Source organism: Stegostoma tigrinum, chromosome 7 (assembly GCF_030684315.1).
Source record: "Stegostoma tigrinum isolate sSteTig4 chromosome 7, sSteTig4.hap1, whole genome shotgun sequence".
Lineage (NCBI taxonomy): Eukaryota > Metazoa > Chordata > Chondrichthyes > Orectolobiformes > Stegostomatidae > Stegostoma > Stegostoma tigrinum.
Window position 1 is genome coordinate 58,332,426 of NC_081360.1, and position 14,635 is coordinate 58,347,060.

The window sequence follows — 14,635 nt, forward strand, 5'->3', positions numbered from 1 at the left end:
GAAATATATTCTGAGTTCAAGGTAAATAATTGCCCCTTTCTGATTTGAGCTAGAGTAAAAGATGAGGCAAATTGCTATTTAGAAGATGAAAATATTCCAGTGGTAATTGTTTCAATCATATCCTAGAGGCCTAATGCATGTTTTAAGCAATCATTCTCCATTCATCTGTCTGAAGATGGTCCCCCTATTCATGACAAGTTCACTTGCCTTGCGATGGATTAGTTGCATTTGATCACTGATTTGAACTAACTTTCACGTTTATAATGCTTAGGTCATCAGAACTTTGGCCAGGCCAGGCATTGCAAAAAATCAGAACGGCGACTGCTGTAAATCAAATGAAAATAGATAGCTGGAAAACCTCAGCAGGTCTGGCAGCAACTGAAGAGAAATCAGAGTTAATGTTGTGGTTGAGTAACCTTCCTCAGTGAGTTGCTGAAACAGATTTCTGCAAAGTAATTGCTTTAGCTGCTAATTAGAATGTCATTCCACAATGTAGGGATAATTAAGAAATGTAACATACAAGTAATTACATGGAGAAATTGGGCCTTAAAGTGATCACTTCCCCATACTTGGTCTTGAGACAAATTAATGCAACTGCAAATGACTAGATAATTATCCTTCATTACTTGCAGGGAAGTTTTTTCATGGATAATTTTGCATAACACAATTGTTTTTGTGGTTGATCAAAACTTTGACTCTGACTTGACTGTCTTGTGGCTGATACCCTTCCAAATTATATAAGCAAGATCCCAAAATTGAGCAATTTTTGAGTTAGGCTTGGCAACAGCACACGTATTCATCAAGTAACAGCTGATGTCTGTCCATGCATATTTATAAATTTCCTCCATTTGGCAACAGTTAGGACTTGAACTCCTGTGGAATGTTTTCCTGACTCACTGCCTAATGTGACCATAATACAGGATTTATAATCTGGCCTTTAATGGGTTTTTTGTTGCTTTCATCCTTTTTGGTTTTTTTCAGTTATGACTTTTACGCAACTCAACTGCAGTTAACTCTTATTTTCTTGTAAAATGGCAGCAAACATTGCAGGTCTTGATGACCAGTATTTCTGGTGAGAAAGGAAGTTCACTTGTTTCTTCCTTTTATTGTTTTAAGCTTCATTTCAGCTCATTGTTAGACAGCAACTCATCCTGACTCTAATCTCTGGTCTCTACCTTTTTTATCACAGCCTTTTTCTTTGTACTTATTCCCCTTACATTTATGTAAAAACGTTGCTGTTTTAGGGTCATAAATATGAAACACTCCTTGTTTCTCTCCAGTGTCTGACCAGCTGAGTGTTTCCAGCATTTTTTATTCCAGATTTCCAGTATTTCTTAACAGTATATTGGTAGTGCAACTAAAGAGGGGCCGTTCTGGACCTTGCATTGGCCAGGTGATTGTTTCCAAACTGTTCTCCCACTGAAAGTTCAGTGATCACAATTCCATAAGTTTTAAGATAGTGGTGAGCAAGGATAAATCAATGTTGTGGGAAAATACTGAACTGGGGCAGGCAAATTATTAGTATTAGGCAGGATCTTGGGAGTTGCTGTTACCAAGTAAGTCCATATTTGACATGGAATTCTTTAATGACAAGCTGTTAAGAGTTTAAGACCAGCCTTTTCCAGTGGGAGGGGAGGGGGAGAAACAATGGGAAAGTAAGGGATAATGAGAAAGATTGTGAATTTTTCAGATGGAAAAAAACAGTTTTAGGAAGGTAAAATCAGACGGCCTGTGAGAATGTAAACGGTGGGAAAGAATTCAAGCAGGGAATTAGCAAGAGGTGGCCTTGAAGTGATCTTGGCAAATAGGGTTAAAGAGAATCCCAAAGTATTCCATACATTTAAAAACAAGAGGATAACTAGGGAGAAGGTAGGACCACTTGAGGATAAAGGAGGGAACTTGTGCTTGAGGGTAGAGAATGTGGATAAGATCCCAAATGAATACTTTGCGTTGGTATTCACCCAGAAGAAAGAAATGGAAGATTGTGAAATTAGTGTGGAGCATACTAATATTTTAGGGCATTTTGAAATCGAGAAAGAAGTGGTGTTAGATCTCTGAAGAGCATTTAAGGTGGATAAATCCCTAGGACCCAATGGTATATATCCCAGATTGAGTGAGGAAACCAAGGAGATTACTGGAGCCTTGACTAGGATCTTTGTATCTTTTCTAGTCATGGGAGAAGTCCCAGAGAACTGGCAAGTAGGTGATGTTATTCATTTTTCTTTTGAAGAAGGGAAACAAGGATAATATAAGAAACAATAAATTGGTGAGTCTCAATGGTTGGGAAGCTACTGGAGAGAATTCTTATGGATATGATTTACATATTTGGGAAAGCATGGGCTAATTGGGGAGTCAGCATGTCTAGTTAACCTGATGATTGAATTTTCAAGGAGGTGGGGAAGATGATCTCTTTAGTAAGGCTTTCAACAAGGCCCCTCAGATCATCCAGAAGATTGATGCTTGGGATCTGTGGTGGCTTGGCTGTAATTCGCTTGCCCATTGCCAGGGACCAGTAGTGAAAAGGTGTCTTTCTGGCTGGAGGTCTGTAACTAGTGGTATTCAACAGGGATCTGTACTGGGACTTCTGTTTCATATATATAAATGACTAGGATGAAGATTAGATGGGTGGGCTAATGGGTTTGTAGATGATACAAAGATTGGATTTGTGGGTAGTGTAGAAAGTCATCAAAGGATGCAATGGGATATAGATCATTGCAGATATGAGTGGACAAATGGCACATGGAGTTTCATCTGGGCAAGTGAGGTACTGCACTTTGGGACATAAAATAAAAGCATACAGTTAATGGCAGGATCCTGAACAGAATTGACGTGCGAGGGATCTTGAGGTTCAAGTCCAAAGTTCCCTGAAAATAGCCACATAAGTAAATAGGGTGGTAAAGAAGGTGTTTGGCATGCTTGCCTTTATGGTTGGGGAATTGAGTGCAAAAGTCAAGCTATCATGTTGCAGCTTTGTTTAGGCCACACTTTGGAGTACTGTGTTCAATTCTGGTTGCCAAACTGCAGGAAGGATGTGGAGGCTTTGGAAGATAATCTCCAGGATGCTGCTTGGATTAGAGGATATGAGGTTGAAGAAGAGGCTACAAAAGATCATAGAGGTTGAGGGGGGCAGAAGGGATTAGTTTCACTTGGCATCATGCTTAGCACAACATTGTGGGCCAAAGGGCCTATAGTGGTGCTGTACTGTTTATTCTTTGATAGTATTATGTTTTAGAATTTTGTATCAAGGTGTGTTTTGAATGTGCAGTTACTGGATTAAACACTTCAGTATGTATTGGAGATTTTGGTCCAGATTTCAGGGTCAGCAACTTCTTATGACATGAATTTTATCTTTCATGTCAATTTCAAACTCGTATCAGGAATGAGCTGCAGTGATGTTGAACAGGATAAACAACCAGTTCAACCAGCCAAGAATACTTTCCTGTGAAGGTAGAGAGGGAGGAATGTGAATACCAATAAGGCACTGGGACAACTCCTTTAAAAATAAGTACTGAGTTTTATCAATTTGCTCAGATTCTGTAGCAGGTGGGTCAAGAACCTGAGCAGCCTCACTCAGAATAGGGACACCAGCACTGCACCACAAAAGCCCACTTAAAGGGCTGGGTATGCCCTCAGCTGATGGCTTTCATCTTGAATTCTTCCAGAAAGTGGCATAAAGATGAATGCCTTGACTCTGATCTTCCCAAATTGTTCAGATTCTTTAAAGCTGTTGTGGATCTACTCATCAAAATAGAGCCCAGCACTGGAGAGCACATGCATTTTTTTGACATGGAGATAGTAAAAGCAAGGCTGTGGAGAGAATTGAAAATGTGACCTTGCTTTCAAAATGTATGAAGCAGTTAAGTCAAAAAGGGTGAGCAAGAATGGTGAGTTGTTTCTCATCCATGTGTGAATCAAACTGTTCAATCTCCACTTGGTTATTTCAATTACATCTTTTTGTTTTCAGTTCTGCTGTCAACTTGTCAATAAGGAGTTTTATTTTGGCTAAAACTATTAATAAGGTGAGTGAACAACTTTACTGCCATTTTAATTGTCTGTGTAAAATGGATTTAGCAGTTTAAAAAAAACAAATATACATGACTTATCAATTAAATTTTTAGAAGTGGATCAAATCAGGATAGCTTTGACTCTAACTCTGGACTTCTATTTACCACTTTTGTCTCCTTTCTTCATGAATGTTGCGTAAACACAATAGCTCAAATGTCAGTTCTTGCATACTGATTAGAGGTTCTGGAACTTTCCAGTATTTTTGCAACTACTGTTCAGCCTGCTTTTTAAAAAACAAACTAACACGCCACATAGCTTCTAAAACACTTTTTTAGTTTTTTATTCCCCTCATCCTATTACTGCTGTTAAATAGTTTTGAAGTAACCATTTATAACTTGATCCTTGATGTATTTTGGTATTTGATTTGTGGTGCATATAACCATTTGGAGGGTAAACTGTAAACTATTGGCTGGTAGAAATTTTCTTGAATCTTTTAGGTTATTTCTCTTGTTAAGTAACATAATATATGGGAAACCACAGCCTGCAAGTTCCCCTTGAGGCACTTGCCATCCTAACTTGAAAAGGTATTGCTGTTCCTTTAGTGTTACTGAGTGAAAATCTTGGAATTTCTTCCTTTACAGCATGGTGGGTATAAATCGAATACAGCAATTCAAGAAGGCAGCTCATCACCTTCTCAAAGTCAACTGGGCAATCAGTGCTGACCCAGCCAATTATGCTGTTGTCCCACAAATGAATTAGAAAAGTAAACTTTGCAACTGGGGTCCTTGATACTCCTCAAATTTTTCAAGGTCTCTACCAGAGCGAGGGTGACTTTGCAAACAATTGTTTGCATGAACAAAACTGAAGTTTTTGTCTATATTAACAGGTTTCTAGCTCTTGCTGAAATGTCATTCTGCATGTGAAATAGTGCAGATGCTAATCTGTGCTTGCAATGAGCTCAGTGCTCAAGTGAGATGTGAATTGTACTGACTTTCAGCTCTGAGTGTGTCACTTGTGCATATTGCCAAACATGAGCTATAAGCCAACACAGCATAACTCTGATAACCAGGTGTAGAGCTGATGTTTTGGGCCTAGACCCTCCTTCAGAAACAGCACAACTGGGTGTTTAAAAATAAAACTATTCCAAAAATGTTTAAATTCCTCACTAATCAAGTGTTCGGATTAGTTTTATTTTTTCCACCTGAATCTGACCTTAGAAGCAAATTTTAAACCTATTAATCTACTAACACCAATTTCAAATGTGCAATAAAACTCGCACAAGTTTGCTTCCTAAGAAATTTGCACCTAATCAAATCTTTTAAGATGTGCTCATTTGAAGAGCTTAAATTTAAAATTAGAAGAAACACTCGGATTTCAGGAAGTGGTCAGTTTTGTAGCTAGGGTGAACTTTTAGTTTAAATATCAAACACTTGTGCTTAAGTGTTACCTTTGTCCTAGTGTATTTGGTTTTTGGGTAATTGACCCATAAGTCAAGTGGAAAATCGAATATGCTGTAGTTCTTGAAAGAGAGATCATGTCACTAGAATGAAATTGCATTTGAGTCATCAAAACTCTTGAAGTTGGTGTTAATACTTGGTTAGAAATTTACTACTTTGACAAAAGGGAGAAATGAGTGAGAAACAGCAAGGGATCTAAGCTGCCCCCCTGTTGTGAATGGGTGTCACAAGTAGCTCTTAACCCAGAGTCTGTGAAGTCCTCCCACTAATCCTGAAAATGGCATCTGTCCAGGTGTAATCACAGCACAACCACTAAATGTACATAGTTTGCCAAAAAACTTTTTAAAAAATCTCTCACTGTGGATTCATCTGTTTCCATAACTTGCAAAGCATTCCAGTTCACAGCACATGCCTGAGGGAGAATAATGCCCTTTGATCCCATGCCCTTAAAATGCTTCAAAGGCATTTTTCTGCAGTTCTTTACAGGCTGATTTAGTCTTTTCACTACTTTTCAGCTGAATCGTAAAGTTCAACCTGAAGCTAGGCAGCAAAAGCCTCGGCCTGCTCTGGAGAAGATTCCACTCCCAAGACAACTTCACACTATTCATCAGCCGCGCAAGTGCTGATTTTCTTTTCTCTCAGGAGAACAATTCTACACCCTTCGACAGCCACCATGCAAATTGAAGGAAACAATGATGCATTTTCACTTCAAATACTAATCTCTTCCATAGCTACATAATGCAATGTGATATGTTCCCTGTATCTTAAACTGCAAGAACCCTTCCTGATCAAATTAAATATTAGTTCAATATATCTAATAGTGTATCAGATTTGTCACTGGTGTCTCCAGGGTTAAATTTGATTGTTCAACAACATGATCTTTAATGAGTAAGACAACAGATACAAATGAATTTGTTTTTGGTCTTTTATCTTTTTTATTTTATCATAAATGTGAAAGTAGTCTCAACAGTAGAAACTTCAAATGATTATTTCAAAATGTTGCATCCCTTTTGAATGGAAGGGACTGAAATGGGGACTTGTGTAGTGTCCTAGGTTAAACACTAGTTCTTCTATCTGTTCTGCAATGGTAATCAACTTTTCTTGCATTTGCAATGGTGCTAGCTTCCATTTTTTCCATCTTTGTTTCCACCTGCAAAAGCACTTGAGAATTTCATTACTGCAATATAATGAGGAATGACCTCACCAATGCTCAGGTATATGCTGCGCTACTGCCTTAGCTAGCTAAAAAAAATTTGCGGTAGAGGGATTGAAACAAGGTTCACCTAACTTTTCTAGGATGAGTGGATTATCTAAAAGAGGAAGGATTTGAGGTTAGACTAATCTAAAATGATCAAGTTGAATCTTGTAAGAATTTGTTTTACAGGGTGACTGCAGGAAGGATGTTGCCTGCCCTGGTCTGGAACAAGGGGCCACAATTGCAGAATAACAGACCATTTGGGATAAATATGAGAAGGAATTCTTTCATTTGATGGTTAGTCCTTGGGATTTTCTACCCCATTGGCCTAGGAGATGTAATTGTTGAGAATTTTCGATGTGGAGATTACTGATTTCTGGATAATAAAAATATCAAGGGATAATGTAGTTAATTAGTGTTGAGATAATGGCTGATATGTTTCAGTGAAAGGCAGACTTGAGGGCCTGCTCCTACTTTGATTTACTTTAGTAGTACAAGGGTCAGTTTTTCCAGTTAGCTGTAATCAGCACATGCAAATCTTCCCAGTATGTGCTAGCGTTCAGTTCTTCCAACCCCAGCTGTCTTGTGCATGGCATATCCTGTCAAATTCCTGAAAGCCAGAGGACATGCTATCTTTTTATGGCAGTAGCTGTTATTTTCCAGTAAGTATTTAAAGATAGACACCCATCCACTCCCTCTATTGTAGGACAGTTGGTCAAGACGGTGATTGGGTCTTGAAGATTGTACAGGTTAAGACCACAACCAATGTTTTCAGTGTACCATTAAGATAAGTCATGTACATGCAACTCAAGTCTTTGCTCTCAGCTCAAGTCAGATCTTCCTGCAGGTCACAGCCCATACGGAATTACCCATTGAGCACTTATAAACTTGCTTGGCTTTACCCTTAAGTTCACCAGTCAAGTTGTCTTCTGACTGGTCCAAATCTTCCAATTTCTACAATGCATTTATTGGAATTCAGATTAATTGACTTTTCAGATGATAGGCAGTAGTTTGCTTGGCTGAAATATTAAAAAATGTTTCAGCAATTTTCCACTTCAAATTCCACAATTTAGAGGCTTGAACATATCATGAGGAGCATAGATAAAATGAATAGCAAAGATCTTTTTGCTAGGATAGAGAAGTTCAAAGTTGGGCATATTTTGAAGGGACCTTGGTCACTCTTCACACAGGGTGGCTTGTGTGTGAAATGAACTAACAAGTGGTAGATGCATGTATAGTTACAACATTTAAATACATTTGGACATGTATATGAATAGGAGGTTGAGGGATTATGGGCCAAATGCAAGCAAAGGGGACTAGTTTAGTTTTGGAAACTTGGTCAGCATGGACAAGTTGGGCTGAAGGGGCTTTCTGTACTTGCGTGTTTATAGTTGGATCCATGTGATGACCTGTTCACTGATCAGATCTCATACTTCCATACTGCAGTTTGGGGAAATCCAAGCAAATGCAAGGTCAGTGGCTTGTTAATTCAAATCAGGGAATAATTGGCAGCAGCTGTGAGCAACTTGATTCTGGCTGGTTTGTAAAGCCTAGCATGTGAATAATGCTTTGAAAAATAACCTTCACTTATCAAAATACAGTAATATTTAAAAGTAGGGTAAAGACCTCATTTGACAGCCTAAAGGCCAAAACATGACTTGATACCCACCCAGCTATTTGTTTATCACCAATACGTGGGGGCTGCAGCTTTGACCATGCTTTTCAAAGTTCCTGCTAATGTTGGAAGAGCAGCCAAATGATGTTGGATGTCATTGCCGTTCCCTTAACTTTGTTCACTGGTTAAAATCCTGGGGCGCCTCACTGGGGGTATACTAGTGTCTTGGCTTTGTGGAAGTTAGGGATGGGCATTAACGCTAGTCTCCAATTCCCAATGTTAGAACATTTTAATTCCAAAATTAATTTAATGTAATTGTTCAAATTACCACAAGCTATCTCTACTTCAACTACCTATTAGGAAATCTCTATCAAATATTGAGGCAATTACTTAAACTCTATTGCATGAAGCAGCATGAAACACCCCTCAAACAAGGTAAACCTCAACCCACCCTAGCAATTACCCATTCAATGGTGGAATTTAACTCTGATTCCAATGAGCAGTGTCTGTGTCTGGATATCCAGTGTTCTTATTTCTGCTGCTGAAGGATCATGAACTTGAATTGTTATACAATTTTTCCCCTTTTTTTTTGAAGTTTGTGCTGTGACATTAATTTTTTTTTAGGTTCTTTCATCCCTAACTGATTACATTTCTGGAGTTCTCGAGTCTGTAGCTTGCCACTTTATCAGAAGTAGCTCTTTGTTACATTTGGGGTTAACGATTTGAAATAGATAATTGTGCCAGTAACCCCCTCACCGCAGGGCACTCATTCTGCAGGCAGTCTTAATTACCCATTTGTCATGAGGCAGCAGATTATCCAGAAGTGTTGCTTCTTGCCCAACAAGCAGATTTTTGTTGCTTTGACTCTTCCCAGTTAATTAGCACATTGCTTTATGTTCCTTTTTCTAGAACTTTCCCAAAATGAAGAATCATTATCCCAAAAAGTTATCGCAGATCCTTCAGTGTATGAACAACTTTAAGTTCTGAAGTTTCCATTATCACAACAATACACAAAACAATGGTACTCAAGAGTATGCAATCTCCAGATACTTAAATCCTAAAAGTTTGAATATTGCTGATACTCTAATCATCTAGCATTTTCTGTGTAGGTTTGAATATTTTTGACTGGAAAATTGTACACATCACTGCATCATTTACAAGTCCAAACCATGGATCAGTTACCCTAATGTCATCAGGAAATGACTAGTCTCTGGCTAAGGATGTTGTGACTGCCTTACATTTTTCAAATGACCAGAGAACAACCATTGGCTTGTGAAAGTATAATTTGTGCTTGATCAGCTTGATTTGAACCATCATCATTTCAAATGGTTCACTAAAGTAGATTGGACAATATATGGATATTAAATGTAAGGCTTTATGAAAGCAGCATTTTATTAGTAACTTTTTAGATGAAGTTTGAGAGTCATGAAATTGGTGGCAAATGATTTACCTAGTTAGGAAATTCTATGAATAGAACAGTTTGAGGGACAATGGGCATGAAGGTTTGTGTCAGGAGTTGACCTAGGATCTATTAGGAGCTCCCGGAGTTGGATGAGTATAAGAAAGCTGCATACAATGCTGATGCTTTAATCATTTTCAATTGTAAACAACAGACTGCAGCTAAAAATTTGGAAAAGGCTGATAGTAAATGGACAAGGCTTTAGAATTTCATAGTTAGATGAGGTTGCCCACATAGTGTTTGGGTAGGCCTAGTCTAAAAATTAGACCCAGACCCTTTGGGACTAATTTTGGGGAAATACTTCATAGACTGGGTGATAGGATTGTCATCTGTGTATGTCAATTAGATTGATTTTAAAATTTGGTTATTGTAGAATATGGGACAAGCAAGTATAAAATTGTTGCGGTCAGCTTTGGTCTCGTTGAATGAAGTGGCGTGTTTGCACTGTTCAATGGTCTGCTCTTGTGTACATAATGTGTTTTGAAAATTAGACCAAATTTAATGTAATGAAATCTTACCTGATCAATGTGACAAAAGGCAGAACACTCTTAGGAATGATGTACAATTTGATTCTATTTTTGAGCAGAGTTATGGCTTGTTTTTAATGGGCTTTGTGACAGGTTTGGAAGCCTTTGCAAACACCTTTTTCATGAGGCTTTACAGCTCTAAGTTTTAGTATATTAAATTTGGGAAGAACTGTCTTGTTATAATCCCAACTGATGGTGATACTGAACAAGTCAGGCAGAGTCCAATCTGGCTTGATAGCACCAGTTTAATTTGTGCAGTTGGTCACCATGGTTAATCACTGAATGTCTCTTCAAGTTTGCCTATGAACTTTATCAATTTTTGTTTAAAAGGAACTACATAACAGTTTAGATCATAAATAGCAAAGCAAGATGAATTTATTTCATAGTAATATCCTTCTTTTGATAGTATCTCAGTGAAATATCCAAACTTAATTTCTTATCTGATTCCATTCCTGTTTGGCCTCGTGATTTTATTTCAAAGTCTGACCCTAATGTCTTCAGTCCTGACAGCTTGGAGACTTCATAAGTTGAAACCCTTTGGCTAAGGTGGAACCATTCTCCTGAGATGACAAATTTCTGAACTTTTCGAAGAAAAAATTACAGGATTTAAACTTGTTCTGAACACTCCAGTCAACTTTGCACGCACACTGCTAGATATCTGTTCAAAAATTGCCAGTTTGGAAACAATTTAGTTCACTTCCAAATTACTTTGACTTTAAAATATTTTTACCTTTTCTGTAGAACTGAAATCTTAGAGATTTTTACACTAAAACAAAATGTATTCTCTACCTTTTTTCTCTACATCCTTGACAACACTGATCCAGGCAGAGAAATCCAGAAGTGGTTGAGAGATAATGGGAACTGCAGATGCTGGAGAATTCCAAGATAATAAAATGTGAGGCTGGATGAACACAGCAGGCCAAGCAGCATCTCAGGAGCACAAAAGCTGACGTTTCGGGCCTAGACCCTTCATCAGAAGTGGTTGATATGGGTTTCGGGTGGAAATGGGAGAATGAAATGTTCTAAAGATTTTCTGCTGAAAATGAAGTGCAGAGAACTCTCATGTTTGCTTTGGATTACTTTTAAGATATGAGAAACTTGGAAGATTTTGCTGGGGGCTGGGGAGGGACGGGAGAAACTAGTTGTAGCTGTGCCAATCTCTGCACAAATCCTTAGTGTGGAGATAGGGATGAATCTATGTTGCAGGCAATATCCTTAAAATATCCCAATGAAAAAATAATGAATCTGGATTCTTCTGGGACTTGTACTGGGAGCTTTCCAATTTTTTTTGTCCAGTATAATATTTTTATGGTTTAATTAAAAACTATTTAAAAGTACACTACTTGTAGACCTTTGTGTCCATTTGATCCTTTTTTAAAAGACAGGTTTCACTCTGGGATCTGAATTGTTCAGTATTAACATAAGCTGGGATCACACCAATACTACCACTGCATTACCCAATTAAGTTACTTAAGAAGATGAATTAAAAAGTCAGATAGGAGGAATTGCAGATGCTGGAGAATGAGATAGCAAGGTGTAGAGTTGGATGAACACAGCAGGCCGAGCAGGAAGGCTGTTTCAGGCCGAGGACCCCCACCTTCAGAAATGGGGGAGGGGAAGGGAGTTCTGAAATAAATAGGGAGAGGGGAAGATGGGTAGAGAAGATAGGTGGAGAGGAGACAGACAAGTTAGAGGTGGAGATGGAGCTAGTAAATGTGAGTGTAGGTGGGGAGTTGGAGAGCAGATAGGCCTGTCAAGAGGGTGGAATGGGCCTGTTTCAGAACTCCCTTCCCTTCCCCTTTTGTTCTTTTGAAGGGTCTAGGCCTGAAATGTCAGCCTTCCTGCTCCTGATGCTGCTTGGCCTGCCTTGTTCATCCAGCTCTACACCTTTTGTTATCCATGAATTTAAAAAGTCTTCCAGGTTCATCACGGCAAAAATTGTTTATTTCCCAGGATGTCCCCAAAATAACTAGATGTCAATCTTTTTGTAGGAAGTTTACAGTGCAGGGGGTTGGTTAGCTCAATTGGCAGGATGGCTGATTTGTGATGTGAATACTCTGTACTGGCTGAGGTCACTGAAGGTCCTACTTCCTTGCTACTTGCCTGGAGGCCTGGTAATAGTAAGGTGAAACTTGTCATAGGCTGTGTAAGAGTGGCCCTTTGCAGATGATGAGATGGGTGAAGGGACAGTGTTGGAGGGCTGCAGAAGGATATGGACAAGTTAGGGAAGTAATCAAGAAGTGGGAGATAGAATACAATGTGGGAAAGTGAAGTTGAAAGGGAAGAATAGAGACAGATTAATTTCTAAATGACAAAAGGTTCTGTAAATCTGCAGCACAGAGGGACTTGGGAGACTTAGAATTCTTTTAAGGTTAATGTGCAGATTCGGTTAGGAAGGTAAGATTAGCATTTATTTTGAGGGCTAGAATACAAAAGCAGGGATGTACTGCTGAAGCTGTAGAAAGTCTTCACACAACTGAAGATTACCAATGGGTTTTGAGCACTAAGGAAGGATGTGCTGCTATTGGAGGGGTCCAAAGGATGTTTACAATGATTCCAGAGATGAAAGGTTTGTCATGAGCAGTTGAGGACTCTAGATCTGTACTCTGGAATTTTGAAGGATGAGGGAGGCCGATTGAAATAGGCCTGGATAGAACTGACAGAAGATATCTTTTCTAGGAGGAGAGTCTTGGGACCCAAGGCCATAGTTTGAGTGAAGGGACAAGCCTTTGGAAGGTGCTGAAAGAGCCCAGGTCTTGCAGCGTCTGTGAGGAGCAATTCGTTAACATTTTGGATCCAATGACCCTTCACAAATGCTGCCTGAACTTTTTCAGCAACTTCAGTTTGTTTGATTTATGTCCTCAGTCCTTTTTTGAGATGAGGAATTTGAGGCAGGTCGTGGTGAATCTGTAAAGCCCATTGCTGCAGAGAGCTGTTTGGGCTAAGTTAGTAAATTTTACGATGGATTTTAGTGCTTGATTAGTAGAGGGGTTTGAATCCCACCATGGCAGATGGTGGAATTTGGGTTCCCTTACTTAATTAACATTAGACTCCAAACCCATCTGGTTCATTAAGACAGAGACATGGTTGCAGGGAGTTCAGGACTAGCAGTTAAACATCCAAGGATTCACAACATATTGAAAAGACAGGGAGGTGGGCAGAGGGGGTGGGGTTGCCTTGTTAGTTAAGAATGAAATTAAATCTACGGCACTGAATGACATAGGGTCAGAAGATGTGGAGTCTGTGTGGGTGGAATTGAGGAACCACAAAGGCAAAAAAACTATAATGGGAGTTATGTACAGACCTCCTAACAGTGATCAGGACCAGGGGTGCAAGATGTACTGAGAAATAGATAGGGCATGTCAGAAAGGCAAGGTCACGGTGATCATGGGGGACTTCAATATGCAGGTGGATCCAAAGAAAGGGAATTCATGGAATGTTTGCAGGATGGCTTTTTGGAACAGCTTGTGATGGAGCCCACAAGGGAGCAGGCTATTCTGGACTTAGTGCTATGTAATGAACCAGACATTATAAAAGATCTTAAAGTAAGGGAACACTTAGGAGGCAGCGATCATAATGTGGTAGAGTGCAGTTTGAAAGAGAGAAGGCAAAATCAGATGTAATGGTGTTACAGTTAAATAAAGGTAATTACAGGGGCATGAGAGAGGAATTGATGAAAATCGACTGGAAGCAGAGCCTAGTGGGGAAGACAGTAGACCAACAATGGCAGGAGTTTCTGGGTGAAATTGAGGACACAGTACAGAAGTTCATCCCAAAGAAAAGAGATTATCTGGGGTGGGATTAGACAGCCCTGGCTGTCAAAGGAAATCAAGAAATATTAAAGAAAGACAGCCTATAAAGTGGCCAAGAGCACGGGGAAATCAAGATTGGGAAGGTTACAAAAACAAACAGAGGATAACAGAGCAATAAGGAAGGAGAGGACTAAAATATGAAGGTAGGCTAGCTACTAATATTAGAAATGATAGTAAAAGCTTCTTTCAATACATAAGAAACTAACAAGAGGCAAAAGAAGATATTGGGCTGCTCCAAATTGATGCTGGAAGGCTAGTGATGGGAGATAAGGAAATAGCTGAAGAACTTAAGTACTTTGTGTCAGTCTTCACAGTGGAAGACATGAGTAGTATGCCAACAATTGGGGAGAGTCAGGGAGCAGAGTTGAATATGGTAGGCATTATAAAAGAGAGAGTGCTAGAAAAGCTAAAAGGTCTAAAAATTGATAAATCTCCTGGCCCTGATGGTCTACATCCTAGAGTTCTGAGGGAGGTGGCTGAGGAAATAGCGGAGGCTTTGGTCGTGATCTTTCAAAAGTCACTGGAGTCAGGGAAAGTCCCAGGTGATTGGAAAAATCACTGTTGT